Here is a 27,517-nt window from a genome sequence, read left to right as displayed (position 1 = left end):
CTCCTTTTGAGTCTCACGTAGGTGAAATATGGTCAGGTCAAAAACTCTTAGTGTTCTAACAGATACCTGAATCCCAGAAATGAATGTACCAGTTCTTTGAAACAGTCACTGCACTTTTACCCACACTTATGGGAACACTCATCATAAAACCTTGAAAAAGAACATACATTTTTTATTCAAAATGTTTTGTTTTCTATCTGGAAGAAGAAAACAGTTAACTTAGATAAAAAACACAGTATATGAGATTTAAAATTCCATTTACAGGATTCTGTATGCCAATAAAAACAAAAACTATTATGGTGGAATCAGTCCTATTAAAATCTAGATACATGATACTAAAAAATAAAACAGTCTTTCATTCACAAGCAGACAATTGTCGAGTTGTGTTTTCCAATTAACATGTCATTAGTTTTATTAAATACCATGAGATATTGTGCATGGCTTTTTATGTTCTATGCCACAAAGAATATTGAGTTGTGTTATTCGTATTATAAAAACTAAAACAATGTTCTTAAGAAATAAATTTTTCTTCTCTGTCCTAAATTTTTCTCCTTCACATGGTACCTTTCACTCATTTCGTTATGAGAAATAAAAGCTCTTAGTTCATTGGAATGGAAAATAAACAAATATGAAGGCACAATCTTACCTTCATTGTGGCCTTAGGACCTATTAAATATTTGAATAAATATTTCATTTTCTACCAAGACCCTAAAGTAGAGTTACTTGCAGATGTTCTACCAAATGCTCTACCAAGTACCAAAGCTCTTTAAGATCATTTTATCTTGCAGGCTTGTTGTATCCCCAAATTCTGAGTGAGACTATCCTGTTCAAAATAGATTAATCAACTTAAAAACATCCTATAAAAAGTTATCTTTTTTCTTTTCAGGTTTTGGATGCATGATTCAAGCACACACAATTTGATTCTAAATATGAATCAGCTGTTGAATTAGAGGAAATAATGAAATGCCACTATACCAATGAGACAATGGAAAAAGTCAATCAAAATTGGACCTTTAATAACTATGAAATATGACATAAATATGAAATAGATTTAGCTCTTAAATTACTGAGAAAAAAATGCCTGGTTTTCAGTGTGATCATCATTCCAGATTTCCTGGCATGCATATTTGATAAACATACTAAATCTGAGGGTACTGCTACAACAACAAAGTCTAGTTTCAGATTAGGGAAGTGAAAGTATGAAAGAACTTTGGAGACAAATTTAAAATTCATTTGATGAGCATTCCATGAAAATATTGAATCTAGAAAACAAATGGCTATGGCTGTAGAATCATTATGCATTTATTCAGCTACACCTAAAAATAATAAAAAACAAAAGATCAAAGCTCTATATGCAATAACTTTTAATGCTATAAGAGGAACGAACTCTTCATTTCTCTGAAGTGTTTAGCTAGGTCAAAACAGTGATGTTTATTTTTAAATAGCAAAGGAACAGAAAAAAGCACATCTTTAAAATTCAGGGTTCACATTCAGTTAAGTCACTTTTGAAATGATACCTTAAATCTGCTTGCAAATGTGTTAATTAAATTATTTCGTTTCAGATATACTGGTGTTACAGTTTTAGCTCCTTTTAACTGTGAGTTTGGGCTTTGTATAGAAGATACAGCTCCTGTCCAAAAGTACTTGCAGTCAGTGGTTGCAATGAAATATTAATGACAAGTGATTTGTTGTATAGGCTTCAATCCCTGCTTAGCAATTACTCATCCACTAGCAAATATTTGACAAGCATCTCTCCATTGTGGCAGTATAGCAATGGCTCTGCTGTTCCTGTGAAGAAGTGATTTCATCTTCATGATGTCTCAGTGATTCTTCATATTTCAACGACTTCTGAATTAAAATGCAATTGAAAGAAGAATAACACACACATATTTTTTGTTCAGCTGGCATACATAGAAACTCAGATTGTGAATCAAAATTTGTCTTGGTTCTTCTATTTTCCTATGCAAATCCATCAATAATTATCATTCTAACTTCATTATTTTATACCAGAACAGATGATTTTTATGCAGATCTTAGAGGTCAAAATTAAATTGTTGTCTACAGTGATCTGCTTCCCCTATCATTCTTAACTGCTGCTGAAAGAACTGAAACAGTGAAAATATTCCTATACTAATGAGGATGACATTTAATCATGGTGCTGTAAACTAAGTTCAAAAAAGCCATCATTCTTAATTTGCAGGACTTTCCTGACTATGATTGCTAGAATGAGATGTATAATACTGAGAAATTTCAGTGGAGAAATATAGACAAGGACCAAATAAATTCTACTAATGGGTGATTTAAGGAAAATCCTTGCCTCATTTCTTTAAAAATACTACATTGTTACTGAGAGTATTAAAAAGAAAACAAAAATAATAATGATGATTCTTGCTATTATTGTAAGAGAAAGATACAACTCTGAGAGTAAATAAGTATTTTATTTACTTTAGGAATAATTTTTGCAGTCACTTCTTGCTACATCATGTGGGTTCCTTAAATAAAATTTCAATTAAAATTATAGTTTATTATATATATATATAAAAGCTAGCTATATAACTATCAAATTAAAAATTTGTCATTCATTGGAGCTGGTTTGAAGTAAAAATAAATCAAAGATGGAAATAGCCCCCTGAGTAGAATATGTCAAGATACTTAGAGTGTTTGCTATATGAGGATGGTTATACACAGGATACTAGTAAGGATGGGGGTTTTTTTCTGTTATAAAGATAAATAATGGAAACATTAAGAAATATTTGAAATTTTTTAAATTGCCAGTAAAAATCCAAACTTTTTGGGTTTGATTTGGCTTGGGTTAGAGTAAGATACACAACAAACACATATGATTTAGATTAAGATTTTTTCTAAGGGAAAAAGAACACTTACTCTGCTGTTTAAAAAAGCGGATGTTATATATTGTGCCAAATTTCCATACAGTTCTCTGGATCTGAATATCATTGATGTAAAATGAAATTGGGGATTTTGGTATTGCGGAAGCAATGAATGAAGCAAAAGGCTTTTAAAGCTAAATTTGTAAGCTCAGCCTAACTAGGAAGATAAATCAAGCAGAACTGTTGAGCTTCATGAAGAATAATTTTCTCTTCTTCTTCCCATTACTTCTCCATCTAATCCAGCAAGTTATCTATAATTTGTACCTGTAAACTATCAGTTACTTTAAAAAATAAGCTATCCAAATATGATAACTTCTGTGTCAGAAGTTTCAGCCTACTTCAATAGTAAAGTAATGCAAACTATACTTTTTGTTCTCTGGAGTAATACCCATCTTTTGTTCTCTGGAGTAACACCCAACTGTGCCAAAAAATTAGAAGTAAAATAAAAATGAAACATTAAATTTAAATTAAAAATAAATTTTCTGTCCTGAATTCCTTCTGCACCCAAAATCCAGGGACAATCCACAGAAGAAATATGTTTTGATTGTTAAGAAATAGTTGTATTTCTGTATTTCTTACCTGGACCTTATGCATGTCTGACACATTCAGAGGAATGTTGCAAGAATTCTTATGGAGGATTACATGCCTATGACATACATGTCTGTATCTAAGCTAATTCTACAAAATCCCTTCTTAGTCATCATAGAGAAGCACACACTACTTGAGTTCAGCTCACCTGCCTTGTAGGATCAGTTATGATATTATTCCTTAATGACTACATAAAAAAAAGTAAAAACATTTTACTTTTTGTTTGTGTTTTTTTTTAGAATTTGAATTAGGAAAAAAGCATATGTAGAGCAAAAGGCTTGAATTAATAAAACCTTGGACAGAATACTGCTGTTAAAAGACATGCTAATTTCTGATAGTTTTGCTCCTTTCATTTATCTTTTATTTTCACCAAAATAGCATTATGCCTGTGTCTAAGAGATTTTTCAGAGTGTTGCTTGAGTAGTTTATGTGATAAATCATCATCTTAGAAACACACAGGGCACAAAGGAAAATCAGATCAAATTACTTGCTTTGCTAGGATTTCCAGGTTGGGAACTGAAATCAGTAACTGCTCTCATGACTCTGGTTCTTGATGCAGGAAATGAGCTGCACTGTGGAGCAATGCTAAACAGACTGTTAAATTGCATACATAAGGTAAAGCATAGACGTGTCACCTCAGGTTTGTCTGCATGCAGTTATATTAATTTTGCTGAAATTTTGCCTTTAACTAAGGTTCATCTTGTGCTGTCGGAGCCTAAGGCACAGTCTAGAAACTGGGAGGAATTGCTTCTGTCATTGGACCGTGTGGGTGATATTGCTTTACACCTCCTACCTGGCAGCCTGCCAGATGCCTATGTCTCAGCCAAGGGTGTGCTTCTTCTTGGTCCATCTAATGTTCCTGAACAGAGGCTACCATGTCGTGTTAACTTCCCAGTTAATAATGAAACATCTCAGTTTTGCACTGGGCAAAACTTATAAATTATTTATGACATGTTATTTATCACATATATGACATATTTCCTTATTTAACTGATATAAACACAGACAGATATAAATCTGTTAAGTGCAAACCTGTAATTCTACATGCTCTCTGTGTCTCAACATTCAAAAATTATTACCCTGGGTTCAGTGGCCACTAAGCTTTCTAGTTGAGTAAAGGGAAAAGCGGACAGTGAAATTTGATCTGTTTGCTGGCAATAAACTTCTTTCTCTCAATACACTGACTGTTATCTGCTGCTCATGTGAGCACCAGCAGTACAGCCTCGAGCAGACTGAGGAGTGTAAAGAATGATTACAGAGCCCTGGGAGTGGCAGTGAGGGAATTTGGAGCACAGGTTATTTTTTTCCTCAATCCTCCTAAAGAGAAAGGGTTTGAAAAGGCCAATGAAATCTCTGGAATTAACAAACAGTTTGCAGACCTGGAGCCACAACTAGGATTTTTCTACTTAGACCATGCCACTCACTTTGAAAAATATGGTCTACTTGGAGCTGATAGGGTTCATCTGTCAGAGAAAGAGAAACATCTTTGGTCAAAAGCTTGCCCAGATGGTGGAGAAGGTTTTAAGATAAAGTGGTCAGGGAAGGACAATTTGTCCTACTCCTCAATCTACTGGCATCCTACTCCTACTCCCTGGCATCCTGCTCCTAACAGCTGGATGCCAGGGCCAACAATTGATGTCTAGAGGTTGCAGAGACAGGTCACAGGTCAGCATAAAGCACCTGAACAGCAGTATAAAGGAATTACAGCCACTAAGTCAGCTTCACTGGGACCCCAACTTAAATGCCTCTATGCAAATCATGTAGCAAAATCCAGAAATTAGAGATGTGCATGCCTATAGGGCTTTAATCTTATTAATGTCATGGAGAATTGGTGAGATTTTTCCCATGACTAGATTGTTAGAATGGAAGGATACAATGAAGGATAGGCAACAGAGTCAAGGAGCTGGTGTTTCCCTCTGTGTCCATGGAGTGCAAGGAGCTCTCTCTGGATGGAAGAGGAATCAGCCAAAAGTTCATGGGTCAGGATTAAAAGGAGAACAGGATATTATAGTGGGGGTCTGCTACAGGAACACATGGTAAATAATGAGCTGATTTGTGACAGCCAACATGGTTTCACTAGGGGCAAATAGCTCCTGAAATATTTGGCCACCCACTGTGATTGGGTTACAACATTGGTAGATAAGGGAAGTGCAACTGACATAATCTCCCTGGATTTGTGCAAAACATTTGATACTCTCCAGCATGACATCCTTGTCTTTCAACTGTAGAGACATGAATTTGATGGAGGGACTCTACACAGAGTAGTTTAGTTTTGGGGACCCAAATATAGGAAGGACACAGACCTGTTGAAGTGAGTCCAGAGGAGGCCACAAAGATGACCAGAGAGCTGGAGCACCTCTCGTACGAAGACAGGCTGAGAAAGTTGTGTTTATTCACTCTGGAGAAGGGAAAGCTTTGGGATGACCTCACTGCAGACTTCCAGTACCTAAAAGGGCCTACAAGAGTGCTGGGGAGAGAATTTGCAAAGGATCTGTAGCAATAGGCAAGGGGAAATTACTTAAATTGAAAGAGAAGGAGGTTTATATTAGAAATTGTTAGAACAAGTTCTTCATTATGAGTGTGTGGAAGCACTGAAACAGGTTACCCAGAGAAGTTATGGATGCCCCATCCCTGGACTGTTCAAGGCCAGGCTGGATGGGGCTTTGACCAACCTGGTCTAGTGGAAGGTGTCCCTATCCATGACAGGATGGCCGGAATAGCTAATTTATAAGGTCCTATGCTTTTATGACTCTTTAAAGGGAATTATGATAAGTTAAAACAAAAAAGTATCCAAAAATTTTTAGTAAAGGCTTACCTTTGAAAGAACTAGTCTTTGATTAGAACAAGTGATTATCTTTTAAGCATTGAAATATTCCAAGCTGAAGGAGTGCTAGTCTTGTTTATATAATTAATAGTCTTGTTTATATAATTGTTCTTTTCTCTTTGTCATGCAGAAGATTTTCTGTGCTTGTGAACGTGACTGACTTTATCTAAAAATATAGGATGTGAAGAGACTGAGGACAGAATTCTGCAGTTTCTGGAAACAGAACAAAAGATTGAAGGAGCCCACTGAAAGTTGTACAGTGGGAAATAAAGGTCTGATCTGCTTTCCAGAGCTCCACAGCTCTGTAGTTTAAGATCAGGAGGCTCTAGATGATGGCCTCTAGGGGTGCCTTGGACTGAGTCCAGCCTCCTACTACTCACTCTGAAATAGATGATGGTGCTTGATTGCTTTAGAGCTTTGGTGTCTTGGAGAGAGGAATCCTTCAATTTCAGCATTGTACTTTATATCTGTCTTTTCACCAAAGCCAACATGTATACAAAAATAATTGCACAACAGCAGAATCCCTTCTCTCAAAAAAAAAAAAAAAAAAATTAACATGTTCTGTTGATGGCAAATGTTAAAAAGATAGGAAATTACTTCCCCAAATAATGCAGCACATGCAGTTTCTAATTTTGATTGTATTAGGAATATCTATGTATTCCTTAATGAGACCAAAAACAGGAGAAAAATAGATGCAAATAAAATGGATAAATTTTAAATATAAATTTGTGGGTAGATTGGTTTGAGATTTATACATAAAACCTGATTTTACCTTTTGTGGCAATAGAAGAATTTGCAAGTAACCTAGAAATCATTTAACACATTAGTCTAACAAGAAGTGAGACAGATACAGAAAAATAGTTTCAAATAATAAGTCTCTAGATTTCAGAATAAGAATGAAATTTCAAAATCTCTGAGGTTACTTTTGACCAGTAATGTCATCAAGCCCAAGCTTGCCAGTTCTTTCAGATAATTATAACATTCTACAGTTCTCAATTTATAAGACCAATTTCTGTTTGCATATGACAGTTCTTCTTATCCCTGGAAAAAACTGTGCCTGGTAGATGATTTCATCCAGTACTAAATCAGATGGAAGGTTCCCAGTCTTCTTGTGCCTTCAAGTCTATGCTTGATGAAAATAACCTTTGTTATTCTGGAATGCTTCATTTTACTAAAAAAATCTTTATACTTTAGTATTTCAGAGCTGGACCTCTAAATCTGGAAGCTGATGTTCTTACATTATTAAAACTGCTTAATATATGGCTTTTTTTCTTTGCTCTTCATATAAGAGAAACACTTAACTCTCTCTGAAAGCATATTTTGTGTTTTCTTTCAGTAACTGCCAATTGCAGATGTTAACATCCAGATTCCTATACAAAGAGACTGTAATTGCCTTTATTACAATATTATAGACAATTCTTCTAAGTCAGTAAACATAAAAAAACAGCTCTCATTCTCTGGAACTGAATACATCTTAAAATTATTTTTATACATATTTTTATTTGTTAAAAGCAAAAGGCTGCAAGAGACTACTGAGATTCTGCCTAAGGATGTTAGATTAACAGTACAAGCAGTGTAACAAGCATATTCAATTATGAGGTTAGATTAGCTCTCCTTGAGAATGGAAAATCAGTACTAGGCCCAAAGACACTACGATGAGCAATCCAAACTAGGCATATTCTCAAGCAGATCATGCTTGCATATGAAGGGGAACAAAAACTTAAGCCATCAGTTTTCTGTGGTCATAAATGAACCTGCATTTGGAAACAAAACTGAATAATCAAGTTCCCAAGAATTCAAAAATCTCAGTAACCATTTTTAACAGAAAGGTTAAACAACCACTAAAAATTGTACTATAAATTTACCATGACTAAAAAAAAAACATTTTCAATCCTTTGTAAGAATCTACCCAACTTTCACTATCAGCCATTGGGTCTCATCTTCTAAGCTATAAATCAGGGATGATTCATTAACTACTTAATTACAATGTGATAAACTACACAGATTTTGGGGTGAATTTTGCTGAGTGGGTGTTAATGTCATGTTTTACAGTCCATTCATCATTCTGGACCGTTGTTTCTGAACTGCCTCCAATTTTTTTTATTACTCTTTTTAAACCATTTGCAAAATGTTCTTAGTACCACTAAAAATAAATGGAAAAAATAACTGATCTATGCCTAATTAATATTTCCCTTGTTCAGGTATCCAAGGACTGTAACAGTCTTTTTGGTAATGGTACCACAATAGAATCTATATTCCAATAATCGCATTCATGACTATACATTACATATAATTAAAGTGAGCATCTGAAAGGCAAATTTATACACATATGAACTAGGAAAAAAATCCATATATGTTTATGTTTTGTTTTACTAAGTAGTTATATCCCTAATATGAGAAGACTTATGAGTATTATGTTGACCTAATAATTTTTGTTATATCATTGGAAACAAAAAGTAATATCAAAGAATCTGAGCAAGCTATGTTGTCTGGTATAAATGATATTAAACTTTTTCAGAATAATAAACTAACAACATTATCACCCTGGATTAGAAAGTATTACCTTTTCCTTTGAAAATTTTGTTTGATAAATTATGCTTAGTTTATATTTCTAAAATAGTGTATTCTAGCATTAAAACTGGCAGTAAGTAAACATTAAATTCCTTCAACATTTACTCCAGTAAGACAAAATAAGGCTGGGAAAGACTTCTTATTAAGGTAAGTCTCAATTTAATCTAAAACAGTGTTAGCAGTATTTAGCAAATATCTTGGATAGAAACCGAGGAGTGAACAATAGAAAAAGAAAGAAATTCAATAACAGAATCATAGAGCTGGGGACAAAATAATTGGGAGAAAAAAATCCAAACATACTCTGAACATATGTTGATTTTGCTTGTAGCATAGTATATAATCAGAAGGGAACTCTATGTCATAAGGCAACTAGTGATAGTATCTTGTTTAATTGACGTTTTTTCACAAAGATGCCCAAACAAGTTTATACTTTGAGTATGTTATTGCTGCTGTTACTTATGGTTCTATTTCAGACTTTTGGTGTTGTATTTCTGAGACCAATTACTGCAGAGACAAAGACAAATGAAATTCTGTGAAGAGGAATCCCCTGGCACTTTTGCAACTCAAAAGCTCAGAATTTTCTTATGAGAAGATCATTGAATAAAAAGATGTTTATGAAATATCAAGGTGATACACGAAAGTAAGGGAAAAAAGGAGAAAATGCCATAGTGCATTCTTTATTCCTTCTTATTATTATTCAGGTACTTAACACTCAGACTCCTCTGTTGGAAAAATGACAGTGACTTCGGTCAGCCTTCCAGGTCTCTCTCTCTGGAGACCAAAGGAAAGAAAGAAGGAATGTTTTGGCATCCTTACACATTTGTTTATAACTTGCACTTCATTCCAATCCTGTTCATGTGCTTACTTCAAATATGATGAATTCTGATAGTAACTGTGATTGGAAAGGGCATTAGAAATCACTCCTTCTTCAGTATACAGACTTCAGGTGGTGGAGAATATAAAGCACTCTGTATTATTCCTATATAAATTTACCTTTTCTTCATTGATTTTAAGATTCATGTGTGCAATAGATTTGAAAATATTTTAATACTCAATATCAACAATGTTGACTGTTGCACAAAATCATGAATATTTTGATGCTTAAATGTATAGCTAAGACTGACTAAAAAATGAAGGGTTTAAAAAGTATATGAAGGTTTAAGGTTTGTTTTCATGCAAATAAAGAAATCAGATTCTTCAATTGCCAAAATAGACATCCATTAAAATTAATTTTTTTTTGGGAGCCTCCATGTCACCCATTTGAGTTACTATTTTGTAGATTCCTTATTGTCAGTAAAATGAATGACAGATATAGAGGAGTATTCAAAGAATAATTTGTAATGCCCACTTCTGTAACTTTTTTTTTTTTTAACTCCAATGGATTGTAAAAGGGAATAAGACATTTTTGCACACTAAAATAGGTTCCTACATATAAGTGACACAAATATTCTTTCTTCTTCTTCCTTTTATTTTGGTAATTATGGAATAGAGTTTTCATAGGCAGAAAAAAACTGTTCTGAAGCTCCTAATTGATACTGAAGTCCAATAGATCATGTATATGGCTTTCTGCAAGCCTTGACCATATGTTACTTTCCACTGTAGATTTTAAAGTGATTCAAAAAGGATTGCAGTATATTTATTCTTTAATTCTTAACTGAAATAGCTGTTGTAAAACCAGGATTCTAAGCACACACAGTTCCTTGGAAGTTTTACAGTTTCAGAATTTACAGGCTCAAGACAAATATATCTAGGGGTATAAGTGGGCTCCTGGGAAATGGATGACCTGACAGAGATGCAAAGAAAGTGAGATCAAGAAATTTTTTTATGAAAAGAGATCCCTGATTTTAGTGTCTTCAATATATTGAGCTCAAATTTTTAGCAAAGTTTTTTGCAATAGCTTAAAGTTCTTTGCATAGATTACTCGGATAACACCAACAGAACATTTTCTGAAGAAGCAAAAATTTCCCAGAAAATGTGCTGTTGAAAGGGTTTTTGTACCCTAAGAGAAAGATGGCCAGCTGACTAATGAATAGCACCTCCATTAATCAATACACTTGTGCGAGTTTTGGGAAAATTAGGAATTTGTGCAAGTTTCAAATAGAACTCCTCCAGGAAATTTTCACATGATGTGTTGCTACAAAATTTATTCTGCTTTGTAAGGATTCTTGTACAGAAAATTATGAAGGAGTGAAGGTAGGTGTTCTGTGGCATTAGCATTCTGTTCATAAAAACAGTGGTAGACTGTTAAATGCTAATGTGTACTGTAGAATATCCTAAGGAAGATTAAACATGAAATCAATTTATGCCAATAACATATAGCTTCTGACATCTGCTCAATTCTCTTCTTGAGTCCGAACACCAGTGCATGTGAACTTTGTACTGATTTAAACTTGGAGATCAGCCCCAGAAAAGTATAACCTCTTTTTATTTGTTTATTGCCTGGTTTATTTTATAGTCGTTGCTGTCTCAGCATCTTAGATCTTGGCAGCTGTCTTCATGAAGAGATGAGATTGTGTATGCTAGTGATGACATGAGTGTTTAACCAGAGAGAAAGTGAGAGACAGAGGAAAGCACTGGCAGATTTACAATATTACTATTATAGATGTTTTTGAAGTGTGGAGGTGGTTGTTTTTTGGAGTATTTTTTGTTTGTTTGTTTGGGCTTTGTTGTTGTTGTGTTGTTTTGGGATTTTTTGGGTCTTGTAGTAGACTTAGAGTAGGTGGGAAGAACTGTGCAACCAATTCTCTGTAACTGTAGAGTGGGGTTTAGATATGATTTTCTTGACATCCAAATAAAGTGTTCTGGCAGGATAAATAGCAAAGGAATGCGATGACTCACTCAGTTCATAAGATTTTGAGGAGGAATAGTGAAGAACTTCCTTCTTTGTGTGACTTTTCATTTTCCACTTCACACGTTAAAATAAAAATAATCATGCCCTACCTGCCTTCCAGGAGGAAACCCAAAGATATATCCATTACAATGTCAGTCAGAAATAGAACAAAGTAACTGTGAAAATCTGCTGCCTTTATTCCTGCATTTTCTAAGTTGGCCATTGTTTCCTGACACTATACAGTTAAAGGATTCTTTTAAAGATAGCACATAAAAAAGGAGCATGACAATAGATTTGTCATTAGTCCCAGCACTGTAAAATTTAGGAAGATTTAATGTACATATTTCAGAGAATGAACAGAAAGTTTGTTGGGTGACAAGACAACTAGGAGAAATGGAATAGATATTATTGTTGTAGAGACCAATGGAATAATAAGGAGTCTCTGATGAAAATGAGAGCAGTCAATACCTTTGTCATAGCATCCTACTGAACCAGTTTAATAAGGCCTCTACAAGTAGAGCTACACAGCAGATACTACAGAATTGGAGGTGATTGCTTTTTATGAATTCTTGCAAAAATCTTGAGTTGTTTCTAGCAGTTTATGATGGCAAGAATGCTTCAAATAGCAGGATAAATTCAGAAAGAAGGAAAGTGTGAGTCTGAAACCACTGATACTGAATTAATTTGAAATGTCTTTTTGTCTTAATTTTACTCATAGTACTGAAAATTAAAACCGAAAACTGACTTTAGTGTTCTGAATCCCAAGAGAGCTTGTGTGTGTTTCCAAACCAGAACTTATTCTGATAAATAATGCTAGATTCAAAAGACCTCGATTTATAAATCTTTACTTTTTTCCTAAAATATTACGATATTTGCATACATATTTGTTGTCCTTGGACAACATCTAGTCTCATAACAATCCATCACATAAATTCTACAGTTAACAGGTTCAAAAGCAGAGTGACAGTAAGATTTTATTAGCTACAGATGGAAGGATATGATGAATCATTCACAGGTATCAAACTGTTGTAAAGATCACATGCCATTATTTCAGCAATCCAGTTATAATGCATTGACCCTTAATATGCCAGTCTTAACAAATAATTGCTTTCATGAATGATTATTTAGCAGGTTGTTTATAACATTATTTTCAATTGTGACAGCTTGAGGAAACAATGAAATGTTGCTGCATAATCTGTTCTCTGCCTCACAGGTATTTCCTGGTAGAAATGATCATGAGAAATGTGAAGTTTTTGAAATTATGTTATAGGCAGGAAGCAGGAAGGCCCTTTAATTATGCCCTTAAGTACAGAATATTTGCTTAATTGCTTAGTAGCCCTTGTATCCTGAAAATTCAATTAAGTGATGATTAACTATTCATTATAATATTTTTCTGTTATTATTCAGTACAAGCTGCACATTAACTTTTAAAGTCTTTATCATGTTAGGAATTAAGCAACTCCAATTCTCATCAACTGCACAGACTGACTGTGATACTACAATAACTTATCTATTTCCCTTGCTCAATTAATAATACCTGATTCATCAGGCAAATCAGAATTGCCCATGGAAAAAGTCTGGCATTTTAAGCAGTGGCAGTTAATTCTGTTTCCTGCAGCAGACCTCTGTTCCGTTAGGCAACGTGCTCAGTTTCCTTGGCCCAACTAATTCAGTCTGGAAAGCTGTGATATGATACAAGCTGCTCAAGAGGGGCCTCCAGAAGAGGATATGTGCAGTTTAGAGCCCCTTAACCTCCATTGGAATGTGAATGTCTAAGCTCAAATAACTGAGGAAAAGGTGGCTTTTTAAAAATACAATTAATTGTTGGTGTTCCACTAATTGGGACATTGGAATCCCAGCTAGTTACTCACCCCTATCCTGAAGTGATCCCTACTGACTTCTCACTTCTTTGGGGGTCATGAAGAAATGTGCCACTGTCAGGGAAGCCCTCCACATCTCCCTTTGAATTTGTGCTGCTCACTACTGTGAACTGCAGGAAGAACTCAAGGGCAGTGACCAGCAGACCTTTGCCTGGCACAAGGAGATGAGCTGTGCAGATCTGAGATACAAGAAGATTGTGACATTATTTCATCTTTGTAGCAAAGGTTAGCATATTAGGTTCCTTGTTTTTCTTGTTCCCACTAGATAAACTTTGGATCTTGTTTCAGATGCCACTCTTGCTTTCTACCCTGAGTCATAATTGCCTTTTGGGGCACTGAAAGGATTCCCCTCTTGGAATAAAATGTAGCAGAAGTGAGGTAAGTTCTGCCCCATGCACTTCCTAAGCACTGTGTAAAGCATTACTTTGTTTAGCTGATTTGCAGGAATAAGAGGAAGAAAGAGAAAGTAGAACATAGGTGTGCTTGAATGCTCTGCTGCATTAATTTCAGTTATAGTGGTATGTGTCAGCTGTTTCTAGAACTAATCAGCTGAATTTCTGGCAGTCAAAATATTGGAAAGTTGAGGAGTTTATAAGGATAGTCAGTAAGAAAACACATTTTTTAAGTCACCCTTTAAATAACTTTTGTACTATATCTAAACTGTATCTCTACCCATATTTTTAAGTTATTGGGTACTCCTGAAACTTTCTAGTATTAAACAATTTCTGAAGATATGACTTTTCACTTTAGTGCTACTACAATATCATATTCTCAATATAAAAATTTGCATACATGTTGAGCCCAGAAATGCCTTAATCACGGCCCTAAACTTGTGTGTGTGACAAGCAAGTGAAATTAGGATTGAGAAGGAAATAAGATAAAACTCTATAAAGGGGAAGCAGTGGAAACCAGTTCATTCAGAAGCTCTGCCATGAACTGATGAAAGAAGAGATTTTGTTTTCAGAAATCCTTACAAAAGTTCTCATTTTTCATTCTTATTTTTATGTGTATTATTAACATTACCACATGAAGCCACAGGGTTCCTGATCCAAAATTACTGGGTGGCTTCTTTGTGGAAATTTTATATATGTCTCTTAAAATAATTTTGAATGACAACTTATTAGCTAGACACATTATAAAATTATCTTATATATAATTTTATGATTGGTAGTATCAATCATGGAGATTGATACATATATAGTAGACTATGCATATTTCTAGCTGGTACATTAAGTATACTTGGATAATTTTTATTTAATCTTTTAATCTGAATATTTATATTTTAATAATTAAAACCATGAAAGGTTAATATTTTTAGTACATTAAAATTTAATAAAATTAATATCATAAGCATATTCTGACAGAGGGGAAACTAGATACATTTCACACTTTTGGGTCTGCCTCCAGTCAGGACTGCTTAAGGGCAAATCTACATTCATCCTTATTTCTGCATTTTACTGTAACATTTTCTTATAAAGAGGAGTGTCATTATTAGTTTGAGTTTGATTAATACTATATAAAAAAGCCCATAATGTTTTAAGATCAGCATTGGGTTTTAATCTGAGTACTTAACAGTGATGAGACTTATATAAGAGAGAATTTTTAACTTGTTTTTCTAGCAGGGCTTTTTTTCAGAGGTGACCAGTCATGAATATTGTTAGATTTTTTTTTTCTTTTTAGATTTCTACAGCCCACAGTTTTTCTACATGAATGTTTTTAATGTCTCCTTTAAGTGATGGGGACACAATTCTCAAGACAATTACTAGTCATTTGATGATTATATTAATCTCTGTGCCAGTAGCTAAAACACCAGTGGTTTAAATCACAAGATGAGGCAAATTGAGTGTGCATTCGTCCAAAGGAAATCCTCCTAATCCTCCTATCAAAAGTGCTACACCTATTAAAAAATTTCAGTGTTAAGCTCACTGAAATGTAGTTCACCAAAGCTCATGTATATTTTCAAGTGGTATCTAAGTATGAAAATATTTCTAAGGAACTTCACAATAGAGAAATTTCTTGAAGTGCTGCCTGAATTCAGGTCTGGTAGTGGTTAAACCTGTCATGAGGTCTTTCTTAATGATTGCTCCTCTGTTCTGCAAAATGTAATAAGAGCTCTGCACTAAACAAGGCTTTGCTTTGTGTGGGTGTTTGTGTGTGTGTGTTCCATGCAAAACAAAAACTAATAGGAACATATTACCAGGTTTTCTTGATGCTCTAGACAAAGTGATATCAAAGTGTCCAATTACTTTTTACTAGTTTGTGGTCTCTATAGTGCTGAAATGTACTATTTTCAATGCTTTTAGGAATGCAACCAGGCATAACACAATTCATGAAGTTTTAATTTCATATGAATGGCAATTATCCATAAGCCTCTACATAACAAAACTGCTAACATTATAGCTGAACATTTGGTTGAAATGTTCAGCTATAAGTAAAGAGGAAATATTCTGACATGTCCTAAAGCATAATCTGCATTTCCTTATTCTTCAGACTTGTGAGAAAAGAATCAAAACTGAAAATACTTTTATATACTTCCACTGTTTGCCTATAGAAAATCCAAGGTTGCATGTAATTTGCCTTTGTAAGATGCTTTAGCTGGAACTGATCCTAGATTGTAATTCTCAGCCCACTGATTTGTGTTACTGGATAGGAATAAGTTTTCCATATTGTCAGGAGTTCCAAGCTAGAACAGCTTGAGACTTATTTTATGTCTCTTAGGGAACAAACAAGAAAAAAAAAAAACAAAACAAAACAAAACAAAAAAGGTATAGCCTGGTCTTTAAGTCCTTATTAGGGAAAAAAAAAAAAAAAAATAGTGACTGTTATTTTCTATAATCTGAAGTAATAACACCATAATATTTTATCCTAGGAATGGATTACTTTGTATTTGATTTGCTTCCATTTTCCAATGGTCTATGCTCCATTGACTTTGTTATTTAGAGATTTTCTTGTCAGAGCTCTTTCTTGCCTTCTAAGCTTTGAAAGAGATCAGATAATCTTGAACTCAAAGCTGTTTTCCAGTTTCAGTCAGAAAACTGGGCAGATTTTTGACTTTTAAAATTTGTTCTTCAGTTATTGGAAAACATTTTTTCAGAAGTTAATGATCCTTTATATGCCTAGGAGAGATTTGTATCTATGTAGGAAAGGAGGTTAATGTCATGCGTGAAAAGTATTTTAAAATTGTTTTAATCAGTCTACATTTTTGTCTCTCAGAGAAATTAAAAGCCAGAATAAACTGGCCTGAGCATTTCTAAGATTATAAACTCTCAGGCATGTATCATTTTGGTTCAGGTTTCACAAAGCCAACTTTAGTACAGAAAATGTTTTCTTAAAACACCTACTGTGCCCATCAACTAATGAAATGTAACAGGACCATATTTTAAAGTTTTCTCTGTTAGCAAAGTATGTTGATTACATAAAGTTTAATTTGAAAGAGGATAATTTTACTTGAATTAATTAATATGCAGCTGAATTTTAGGCCACTAACAAGTTGAACATTCAAGAAAATGTTTTTGTTTCCACAAGAGACTCCTGACCTACCAGAAGCAAGGAAGCCCACCTTAAAAAACTGAAAAAAGCCAGTTTTTTTCTATCAGTGCTTCTTTTTATAGCTCTGTCTGTAGAATTTTAAGAAATAAATCCAAAGGAAGCTTTCATGTGCTTGATGTATTTTATATTTTTATGATTCTAATGCACATATTTTTGATAATACATTATTTTCATTTTATGTCCTAAAAGTTTCATGTCTAAACTTCATTTACTTACATAATCACCATAGAAGTGTTGCTCAAAATAAACAGAAGAAGCAATATGCTTTCCAAGATTTGAGGGAGTAGGGATTTAAGTTTTCATTTTGCATTATTACCAAAACAAATTTATTTAAAGGGTAAAAGATAGGCATCACTTATTTTGGGTTTTTTGGCCTGTAGTTTTTACTTTCAGCAGTACAGCAAAATGAGTTTGCACTACTACAGTATTTCAAGAGTGACAGCTGAAAAGAGAATAATTACTGATAAACCACTTAAAGTTAAAATTCTATTTAGTAGGAATTCTAGTGTTCAAATATTTCAGTTTTATAAAGGGGACTAAATAATGAAATTAAGTAATTTATATATTAAAAGAACATGTTTTGTTTACAGTGTCCTCTTGATCACACAGATACTAAAATGCAGTTGTACAGTGCAAAAATCTTAATATACTAATTATGCTCATCAGGATTTAAGAAGGTTAATCAGATGGAAATGGGTGTGTCAGCCTAGATTTGAAGTAACTAATAAAACAATAATTGACAGCTTTCCAAATGCTGCTTTAGAAAGGCAAAGGAAAAGCATTGCTTGACCTTGATGACTGCTCAGATTTTCAAGGTGCTGCTTTGGAATAGCACTGGAGGCCCACAGGTTAGGAACTGCAAACGGTTGCAAATGCAGCTACAAAAAGGAGACCATTACTGCAAGGGTGGGTTTACCTATAGAAAGTGATTATTTAGGTGAAACGTTTAGGTGAGCTACTACACTGTGATTTTAGTAAGATTAGTATCCTACTTTGTGTAGTTAGGAAAATGCTGCCTAAGGAAAATGTATGATTATGGGTTTTGATTTTGGTTTTCTTTGTTTAATGTTGACTCAGTTTACCCAGGGAAGGTTTCTGCCGTTCTGAGCTGCTCAACCTAGTGTAACATCACTCCATCTTAATAATAGACACAGATTCACAAGCAAATCAGTGAGTGGGGGTTAAAGAAAAGAAATGCATTTTCATGACTCAGGAATGCATTTTAGAATAGTTGCTTGGATATGTCTTCAGAACAATCTTAGCTTTAAGCATAGGAGTGAGTATACATTGTCCAAAGGATGCTATCATAAGAGCTCAAAGAGAAAAAAAACAACTGTCTGAACTTTACAAGCCTGTGTGAGATTCAATGAAAAATAATTTACCTCAATGATAATGAAGACATTATTAAATATTAATAAGTAATAAATTAATAATTGTATTTCAGTTTGTGTTTAGATCATTGCTAATGATTTAAGTGAGGCTTGTCTCCTCAGTATGCATTGAATTTCTATGTCAAGGTTGATTTGTTCTGGGAATGACTTAGCTGCAAAAAGTTGTTCCTTGCAGCAGTTTTCCAGTTTTCAGAGCCACTCTAGATTATTTTGCTGTATTGACTGTTAGCACAGCTCAGAGATTAGCGTGACAGCTCCTAAACTGTTGCAAATCACATTCTGGTGAATTAAGGAAAACTGAAATTGAGGGTTTGTTTAGGTCAGAGAGTAAACAAATTGGTTTAAGAGTCACTATAAATTGTTTAACATGCACAGAGAAATCTGACTTTCAGTAAGCACCTAGAAGAAAGTAAGTTGAAAGTGGGAAACACTGCAATTACCATAGCAACACTTTACTTACCTGTGATTTCCTCTATAGATTTTCCCTGTAGAACTGTATGAATATAATTACATGCACTCAGTATTCCTGGGATTTTGTAATTCAATTTTTAAAAGAGACTAAAAACCCCAAAATGTTACACATATTTTATGATGGGCAACAATCTCTGTGAGGGCACCGTATTTATTTTCTTCCCTTCTGTTTTGGCTTGTTCATAACTAAAAAGCAAAAAATGAAATATCTCTGATAGAGCTAAATGATAAGAGAAATGTGGGACTTTTGAACATCATTCTTTTAATAAAAATACTACCCTGTAATACCCTGTAATCCTAGCTAAATTATGTTATATATAAACAAAAGAAAACTAAACAGGACAAAACCAACCAAAGAAAGATAAATTCATAGCTTCTTGTTAAGCCAGATCTAAGAGTTCTTAAAAATATAAAATAATTTGTCATTCAAAGAGTTTAGGATTAAGTTGCTGGGTCAAAATGTCATTCACTCTAAGCCATTTGATTTTGGCTTTTGGAATTTTCTGATTTTCTATTTAATTTAATCTTTTTTTCCAAATGAAATGTTTGTTTGGATCAAAGAACTAATTTTTTAAGCCAAATTCATTTGCAAATTTGGCACAAAATTAGGATTTTTTAAATGCTCTGAAGTATCACATTTTTCCACTATTTTTCAAGGGCAAGTTATTTATTCAGATGTAATGATAAATCTGCACTTCTGTACTGAAAATGAAAGATATTCCTACTTGTGGAATTTAATATGATGTCTTTATTGTTTCACTAGCTAGTAATGTAGTTCTGCATCAAGGTCACAGGGAGATTATGCATCCTAATACTTTAAATGTGCAAGGATTTAATGGCCTGAAGAACTTAGTCTTGGAGACTGCTTTTATTTATGTGTAAATTCAAGATCACTTAAGTCCAAAGCCAGCTGTAAATAAAATCTTTATAGCTGGAAAAATCTTTTACAATGTGTTGTAGAAATACCTCTTATTTAAGTAGCTACGAGTTGTCTAAACTCTTAATAGGAAAAGATTTTGTATTTTCTTTCAGGTAAAGAAAAGCTACAAAGCTATTTTAACTAATATATTTTGAGAAAGGAACAGTGAGGTCTATACTTTCTTAAGTGTAAAATGCTGTTAAATTGTGAATGTCAGATAATGCAGGTTGAATATTGTGTAGAAAAAAAAAATGAAAGTGAAGACAATTTCATTCATCATCATAATCTCATGCTTCTGGGAATAAAAAGATCAAGAGGTCTTGGATTAAGAAATAATATTTGTCTCTTCATCTAGATTACACAGTGGGGGGACACTTAAAAATCCTAAAAAGAATTACTGTGAATAGCATGTTGCTACTAGTTAAGAAAGATGCCTGATTACAGTACAGAGCAAGAGGTAACCAACCTCTGTGTATGTGGTTCCAATGGCTCCCACAGAGAATTCAAAGATGAGACAAGCTTAGTTAGGTTCAAAAGAACTCACTGGTGTTTCCATTTGGCTATATCACTCACTGTATATCCATATTTCTACTTTAGATTTTGGAGACTACTCATGTTTCTGACTGGAAACATATATCTGACAGTAGGATCACAGAGACTGCAAAAAGCAGGAGCTGAGCTCTGACATAGGAATTTAAGTCAGGTCCTACAGTGTCAGCAGCACCAAACTCTTGGAAAAGAGTTGCCAGAGCTTTACAGCCTTTGTCATCATCACCAGTCTAACACAAACTAATGGATCTGGGTCAGGGAACAGACTGCATGCTGACTTGAAAAGATTTGGATTTTTTCCAAATATCTGTCAAAAGATTGATGTCTAGGAATATTCTGTAGAAGATGTACAGTATTGCTGCACATAGTAGAGTGTCTCTGGAGGCTGCTAAAAGAGCTCATTATGACCCTGCTATACAGAGACATTTCAAAGCTTGATCAATCTCTCAAAGCATGCCAAAATAGCTTGAAGATGTTCTTTGTTCAACTGTCCTAGAGATATAAGTCAAAATATATTGATAAAATGGAACTGTTAAACAGAAATACTTTGCTTTATTTGGAAAAATGAGTCAGGGGGAGAATGTTACCTCCAATGATGTCAGCAGCAGTAAGACCAGAAAGAATATCTGTATGATTGAGTATATAAATGCTTATTTGATGTTCACTGCATATTTATGCATTCTTTTCTTGGTTCTTGTCTGTTAATGAGGTCTTGCTATGAACATATGAACTCTATGAGTTATTGCTGGGATGGGATCACTTAGTGAAAACAATCTGAGAAGCTACAAAATAGCTATCAGACCACTCTTATAAGTTAATATTATTTTTCCCTTACCAAGAAACTGTAGTGATCATGCAGATTGTTGTGAATTAATGAATTTACAAAGGTTCCTTTCTATATCAGTAACTGCAAAAAATTAAGAGCAAGAAAGGTATCTTTATGGAAATAGCTTACATGGAGTAAACTCCTGACCTTCAAGAAAAGCACGAGATTCAACTGAGTGAAGAAAGCAACAGTGAATGTCAGGAAGAGAATAATCAAAAATGGATTGTCCATTAGCTATAACTTTTAAAGCTCTACGGCACCCAACATGAAGGAAAATTGTTAATAATGAAAAAGAAAAAAAAATAATCAGGGGGTGGTTTTGTCAGTTTTAGTACTAATTGTAACAACCTCTATCTTGAAAGTGATGCTTTGCATGATTGGTTCCATTATGTCTGGTACTGAGAGTCTGAATACTTTCATCTGCATAATGCTGTGATGGAATATAATTAGAAAAATGCTATTTTGAGTCTGAAGAATCTTTCTGTTGCCCTACCCATCTCAAAATTATTGTCTCATGAAGGAGCTGAAAATTCTATTGTGTCATCAGCAGTTCAACTTTTGTTATATTTGACCAAGTGAGCTAAAGCAGAGTGAAATAAAGTAGAATATTGAAACACTTACCTGAACACTCTTTTAATAGAGCCATCCCAAATGTAGCCTCCTAAATAGTTCAGAGAGAGCATTTGCAGTTATAAAATCACTGTTGCTCAAGTCCTTGTATGTGTACATCCTCAAGGATCTTATAAGAATTATTTTTTTGCTGGCATTATCTCCCCTGTAGCTGTTATTAGCCATTATTTAACTATTTCATTAGTTCAGCCCTGGTTATCTGATTTTGCTATGATGAATAAGTGAGTTCCCAGTTAATTCATAACATGAACTGCTACATTCTGCCCTAGGGGTTAGGGAACACTTAGGATGTCACTTCCTTGGCCCCTGTGCCTGAAAGGAGGATATCTGTGCTATAGCTTATTGGATGAATAAAGACACAAGCGGCTGCAAACAGCTGAATTCATATGAGGGTATCACTCTTGAAATATTACATAGATATAATTACAACATCTTTCTAGAGCTAACAATTTTGATAACCTTCTTGGGAAAATAAGGATCAGATGTCCTTAACTGATTACAGTAAATAACCTACAGGCATCCCAGTTAAGCAAATTACCATCCCAATTAAGCTGCAAGTCTTGCTGATAAGTATCATTAGGTTTAATTCCATTCCTAGGGAAATGTCCTGATTAAGGCTATTTCTCAATTTAGTGGTATGCAATCTAATAGTTAAAGGAAAAAAAAAAAAGTGACATTTGAAGCAGAAATGTGAAAGAAAAGCTGACTAGATTGTAATATGAGCATAGGTTTGGATGAAATGCATCACAGCAAGCTCTGAAGAAGTCAGATGAAATATTGCCACAATTGCTTCAGATAGTTTTGATATCTCACAGAAAGAAGAAGAGTGAGTCCTATGACATATGCTTATTTTCTTTTCTTAAAGATAATATCAATTTGTTGTAGAAAAATCAAATATCACATCATAGGGAAAAAATAGAATATATGGAGAAAGAAAGATATCATCTACTTGGAAAAGAAACTTTTCATAGGGGTACATCCTAGGTAAGATTATTTGTATCTGAGGAATAATTTCTTGCTGAAATAAGATTGTTATTGATAAGCTGTGCAGGGAGCATGTTTCACCTGGTGAAAATGTGGAAAGTGGAAGAGCAAGTTCAATGAAATATATTGTGCTACAGCAAAGCTGGATCTCCCATATTCAACTCAACAGTGCCTATTTATTATGATATTATACACTAATATATAATAGGGAAGGATGGGGGAAGAAGACAGCCAAATGCACAGGAACCTCCCTGTAGGGTGTAGTGCTGTCAGGGGCTGACTGGTGATCTCTAACCACTTCGCTAAGCCTTTTTGGGACACTGCTGGAATGTTAAAAGGGAATGCATTCAGTACAGCTAAAATGTTCTACCTCTAAGAATTCTCTGTTTCTGCTGAGAGCATTATAGATGAGCAGCTTGTAATTATTAAAACACCAAGCAAATGTACTAGTAAAAATGCCAGGTTTTTTTTTGTGCTGTGGCAGTAGGGACAGAGATGTTTTCTGAGTTCTGGTCCACTCCCTGTCTCAAGTAAGGATAATGGCAGGCCAGGTTGCTCAGGACTATGCCCTGACAGCAAACAGGAAAAGGAGCTGATGAAAAAAGATCTGTGACAATCTTTAAGAGCTATCAAACTCCAGAATTCTCTTATACTATTAGAGGAAATAAACTCTATGTTCCCTTTAATTTGTGTTCTTATGGAATCTCTGAAATATTTAAACAGACTTTTTACATCAAGGTTTTTTTATTCAAGTGGATATTATTAGTTGGGTAAAGGATTTCCTCAGGTTGAGAAACTCTGGAAATATAAAAGTATTGACATATAAAATAAGCATAGACAGTCATCTGTAATATGAAATCTAGAATTTTCTGCACTCCAAGAAGGATTTCAATACTTTGAAATATTTTCCTCATAAATTGAGGTTTCTGTGTTTAACATTATGTTCTGTCCAAAGCCTTCCTGGAAAACTAGAGCCCCTAGCAAACACACTGTGCCAGATAAAATTAGTGGTAAATGATGGGGGAAAGCCTGTGCTTTTATATATAATAATGGTGCGTGTAATAATCCAGTGTCCAAAAGTGTATCTTGCATAACAGGTGCCAATAGATACACAATCAGCAAAATGCTTGGTAATTCCAGGAACCTACAGAGCAGCACATGAAGTATAAACTCCAATATATATCTGATTATTAGAAATAAAAAATCAAAAGACTGCTTGTAAGCGGGAAACCAATTTCCCAGGCAATCTCAGCAATTGTAAGAAAAGGGCTCCTGCATAGAGTGGTACAATCAGAAAGGAAAATACAATCTAATCTATCACCACTGATACCTTTCTGCAGGATGTGACACGCTAAAAAGGTCACTGCGCCCATCACTACAGCATAACATTTTTTGCAACAGTGTGATTCTCCTTGTTTTTGAAGCATATGCTAAACAGAAAGGGAGTGGGGAGTTGGATGTTATTTAAAGCTGACAGCCAAAATAACCCTCAGTGCTTTGCCTTCAACTTGAGGTGACTGAATGCCCATAGGTATTGCTTGAGGGATATAACTGTATGGTGTGTGAGTAGATACCAAGGCTAATAGTCCCAGGTGCCATCCATCCTTACCCTTTTTCACTCATGATCTTCTCATTTATAGCTGCATTTTTTTAACAGTGGGGTTAAGCAAATATACTTTAAATCCACTCAGTTTACAAAAATAAGACTTATTATTCAAGAAGAAGAAATCTCAAATTTTAGGCAGCCTTGAAACACAATAGGTCCCCCTCAAACTGAATGCCTTATAAATTGTCTACATGTGTGTACTTTCCATAACAAAAACCAAAGTGACTTTCTACCCTTCATAAAATTCCAAATGTTGGTATTACCTCTTTGCTGCAATCAGAAAACATTCATCTAAACAAAGCTCAACTTAATTGCTGTTAACTTCTGAATTCTACATTTATTCATTTATTTATTCATTTTATGAAGATAAATGAAAGCATTTTGGTTTTGTTTTTAGCACTGATGCCAACTGATAGGCAATTTGTCAGTTTAAAATAAAACCATCCCTAAGCAGTGCTGAAAAATTGCTAATGGTTTAAATAATCAAGCACATTCTAAGTCTCTGAGGGCACTAGATGAGAAAGTAGCACAGGATTTAAAGTAGCACAATACTCTATAGATGAGAGGTACACTGAGAAAGTGACGAAGATTTTTTGGTGCAAGCAGTAAAAAATATAATTTTAATTAAATTGAGCAAAAACCCTAAAACATTGTTTTCTAAAGCATGGAAGATACAGCATGCAGATCTGTAATATAATGGGTAAATCAAGTTGTGGTTGCATATCCACCTGAGTATCATTAAATTTTGTACTTGAATAATTGCTTGTCTCTGCTTTTCACAGCTATAGAATATCAATACTATGGCCCTTGAGAACTCCAGCTGAATGCTTAAGGGAAAAGGGGACTGATAATCCCTAACAGAAATCATTAGGCAAATACTTACAGAAATAGATTGTCATTTAGAGTCAGGATAAAATAATGACTTGTTAAATAAGTTATACTAGGGACTGACCTGCACAATTTTTGCATTTGGAAATCATGTTTCTAATGTTAAACAAGTTCTTCTGCTGATATAAGAGAGCTAGGAATGAAAGTAAAAAAAAAAAAAAAAAAAAAAGAAAGAAAGAAAGGGAAACAAACCAAATTTTGAGCTTGGTGTGCTTCGATTTTGCAAAATTAAAACTTTTAGAATATAAAATATATAGAGTTATCTCTACAGTTCTAGTTAAAAGTATAAGTCGTATATATAGATGCAAAATAACCAGTAAGAACTGTTGAAAAGTAAAAAGGCTAGATGATTAAAATGGTAAAAACCCCTATATTTATGGAAGGTCAGTAAAATTGATGTATTAGAATCTGAAGTGCCTGAGGGATGGAGAAACCATTCCAACCTGATCACCACCTTCCCTCATTATGTTTGCCAAAGGAGGTTAGGAGTTAAGTTTGTGTTGTTAAAAGGTTTTAGGGGTCCCTGTGCAGGGAGGACATCAACCTGTTGAAGAGGAATTGTCCTCTTCAGGACAACTTCCTGAGGAGGAGTCCATCAACTCCTCTGTTGAAGTCAGAAGAGGCCACCAAGATGATTGGTGAATGGAATGGAGCACCTCTCCTGTTAGATAAGTCTAATAGAATTGGATTTGTTCAGCCTGGAAAAGAGAAGGATTCAGGGTGCCAAATTGTGTCCATCCAGTACCTGAAGGGACCCCACAAAGGAAGAGAGAGATGGACTTTTTACAAGAGCATGTAGTGACAGGACAAGGGGAGTTATTTCAAACAGGAAGAGATTTAGGTTAGATACTAAGAAGTTATTCACTGTGAAGGTGATGAGGCACCAGAGCAGGCTGTCCGAGAAGTTGTGGAATCCCATCCCTGGAAGTGTTCAATGCCAGGCTGGATGGAGCTCTGATCAACCTGGTCTAGAGGAAGGTGTCCCTGTCCATGGCAGAGGGGATGGAACTAAAACTTTAATGTCCCTTCCAACCCAAACCATTCTCTGATTCTATGATAAAGTTAATCTACTAGAACTCTTGTTCTAATAGGTTAGCTGAGCAGAGGGATTCAGGAAGTTAGTCAACTGAAAAGCATTAACAAGAGGGATGGCACTGAACTCATGTCCTCATCATGCTTCTTGCTATCTGAGAAAATGTTTTTAGGAGGGAAATGCTCCTGAGATCCTTTCCTAAGGTTTACTTTAATTATGTTTAAAAGACAGGGATAGGATTTAATCTTTGAATATAAAGTAGAAATGAGAGATGAAACTATCAGGCTCTGATAAAACTCTTGAGACACTTGTCTAAGAAATAAGAGATCTGGGTTCTATGGTTTTTTTTCTCATTTTGGAGAGTTCATAGCCATGTTTCATTAGAGAAAACAAATAAGTCTGGTGATCAGTCCTCTGAGCACGCTATTGTGAAGTCAAAAATTCAAGTCCCACAGACTGCATCTTACAAAGCAGGGCACATAGAAATATTAGAATTGAGTTTGGTTTCTGTTCCCATCTCTTCTTTAATCCAGATATTATGAAAAAATCCTCTCTACGTGTTTTTATTACACAAAATAAGTAACTTCAAATCCAGAGATCTAAGAAAAAGTAATTTACTTGTTTTGTGCCTCCTCTTATTTAATTGTTAACTTAAAGGTAATGATTTTGTAAAAATGTTCTGAATAATAAATTTTGTTGTTATGAAATGTAGTGAATTCCCTTTTCTCATAAGGCAGCAAAGGATTATTCTCTACTGCCAGAGAATATTAGAGAGTGGAGAATCCTTTCCTCCTGTATCATCTGGCATGTAGAAATTTTTTGGTGCAGGGTTGCTTTCTAGTTCCTCTAGATGAAAATAATATAAAACTTTGTGCAATTCTAATGGTGACATGATCATATTTCATACATATGTAGTTGGTTTTCAGAAGCATTAGCATGGAAACATGTATTGCCAATTTATCCTCCCATAAATGGTTTTGGTCAGCTTTCTCTTTTTCAGAGGCAATATCATTTCAGAGCCCTTGACAGCTAAATAAACATTTAAACAACAGCACTAAAAAACTAATACCTTTGCCACTATCCTCAGAAA

The 27,517-nt window shown here is 34.4% G+C and overlaps 1 protein-coding gene and 1 long non-coding RNA gene across 3 annotated transcripts in view; both read left to right on the top strand.

The window, feature by feature from the left end:
* The window catches only part of NALF1 (NALCN channel auxiliary factor 1), a 444,524-nt gene that overhangs the window by 246,727 nt on the left and 170,280 nt on the right, over window positions 1-27,517 (top strand). The gene's annotated exons all lie outside the window — the stretch shown is intronic.
* Window positions 1-27,517, top strand: part of LOC146768742 (uncharacterized) — a 190,657-nt gene that overhangs the window by 56,984 nt on the left and 106,156 nt on the right. For both annotated transcript variants that reach the window (XR_014949405.1, XR_014949404.1), the window contains exon 1: window positions 1-27,517. This exon is cut by the window's left edge and continues 56,984 nt beyond it; it is cut by the window's right edge. This is a non-coding gene — a long non-coding RNA (uncharacterized LOC146768742).

Source organism: Lonchura striata, chromosome 1, assembly GCF_050655825.1.
Source record: "Lonchura striata isolate lonStrDom1 chromosome 1, ASM5065582v1, whole genome shotgun sequence".
In the NCBI taxonomy this organism is placed as follows: Eukaryota; Metazoa; Chordata; class Aves; order Passeriformes; family Estrildidae; genus Lonchura; species Lonchura striata.
Note: the sequence above shows the minus strand (reverse complement) of the source record. Positions and strands in the feature narration are given on the sequence as shown.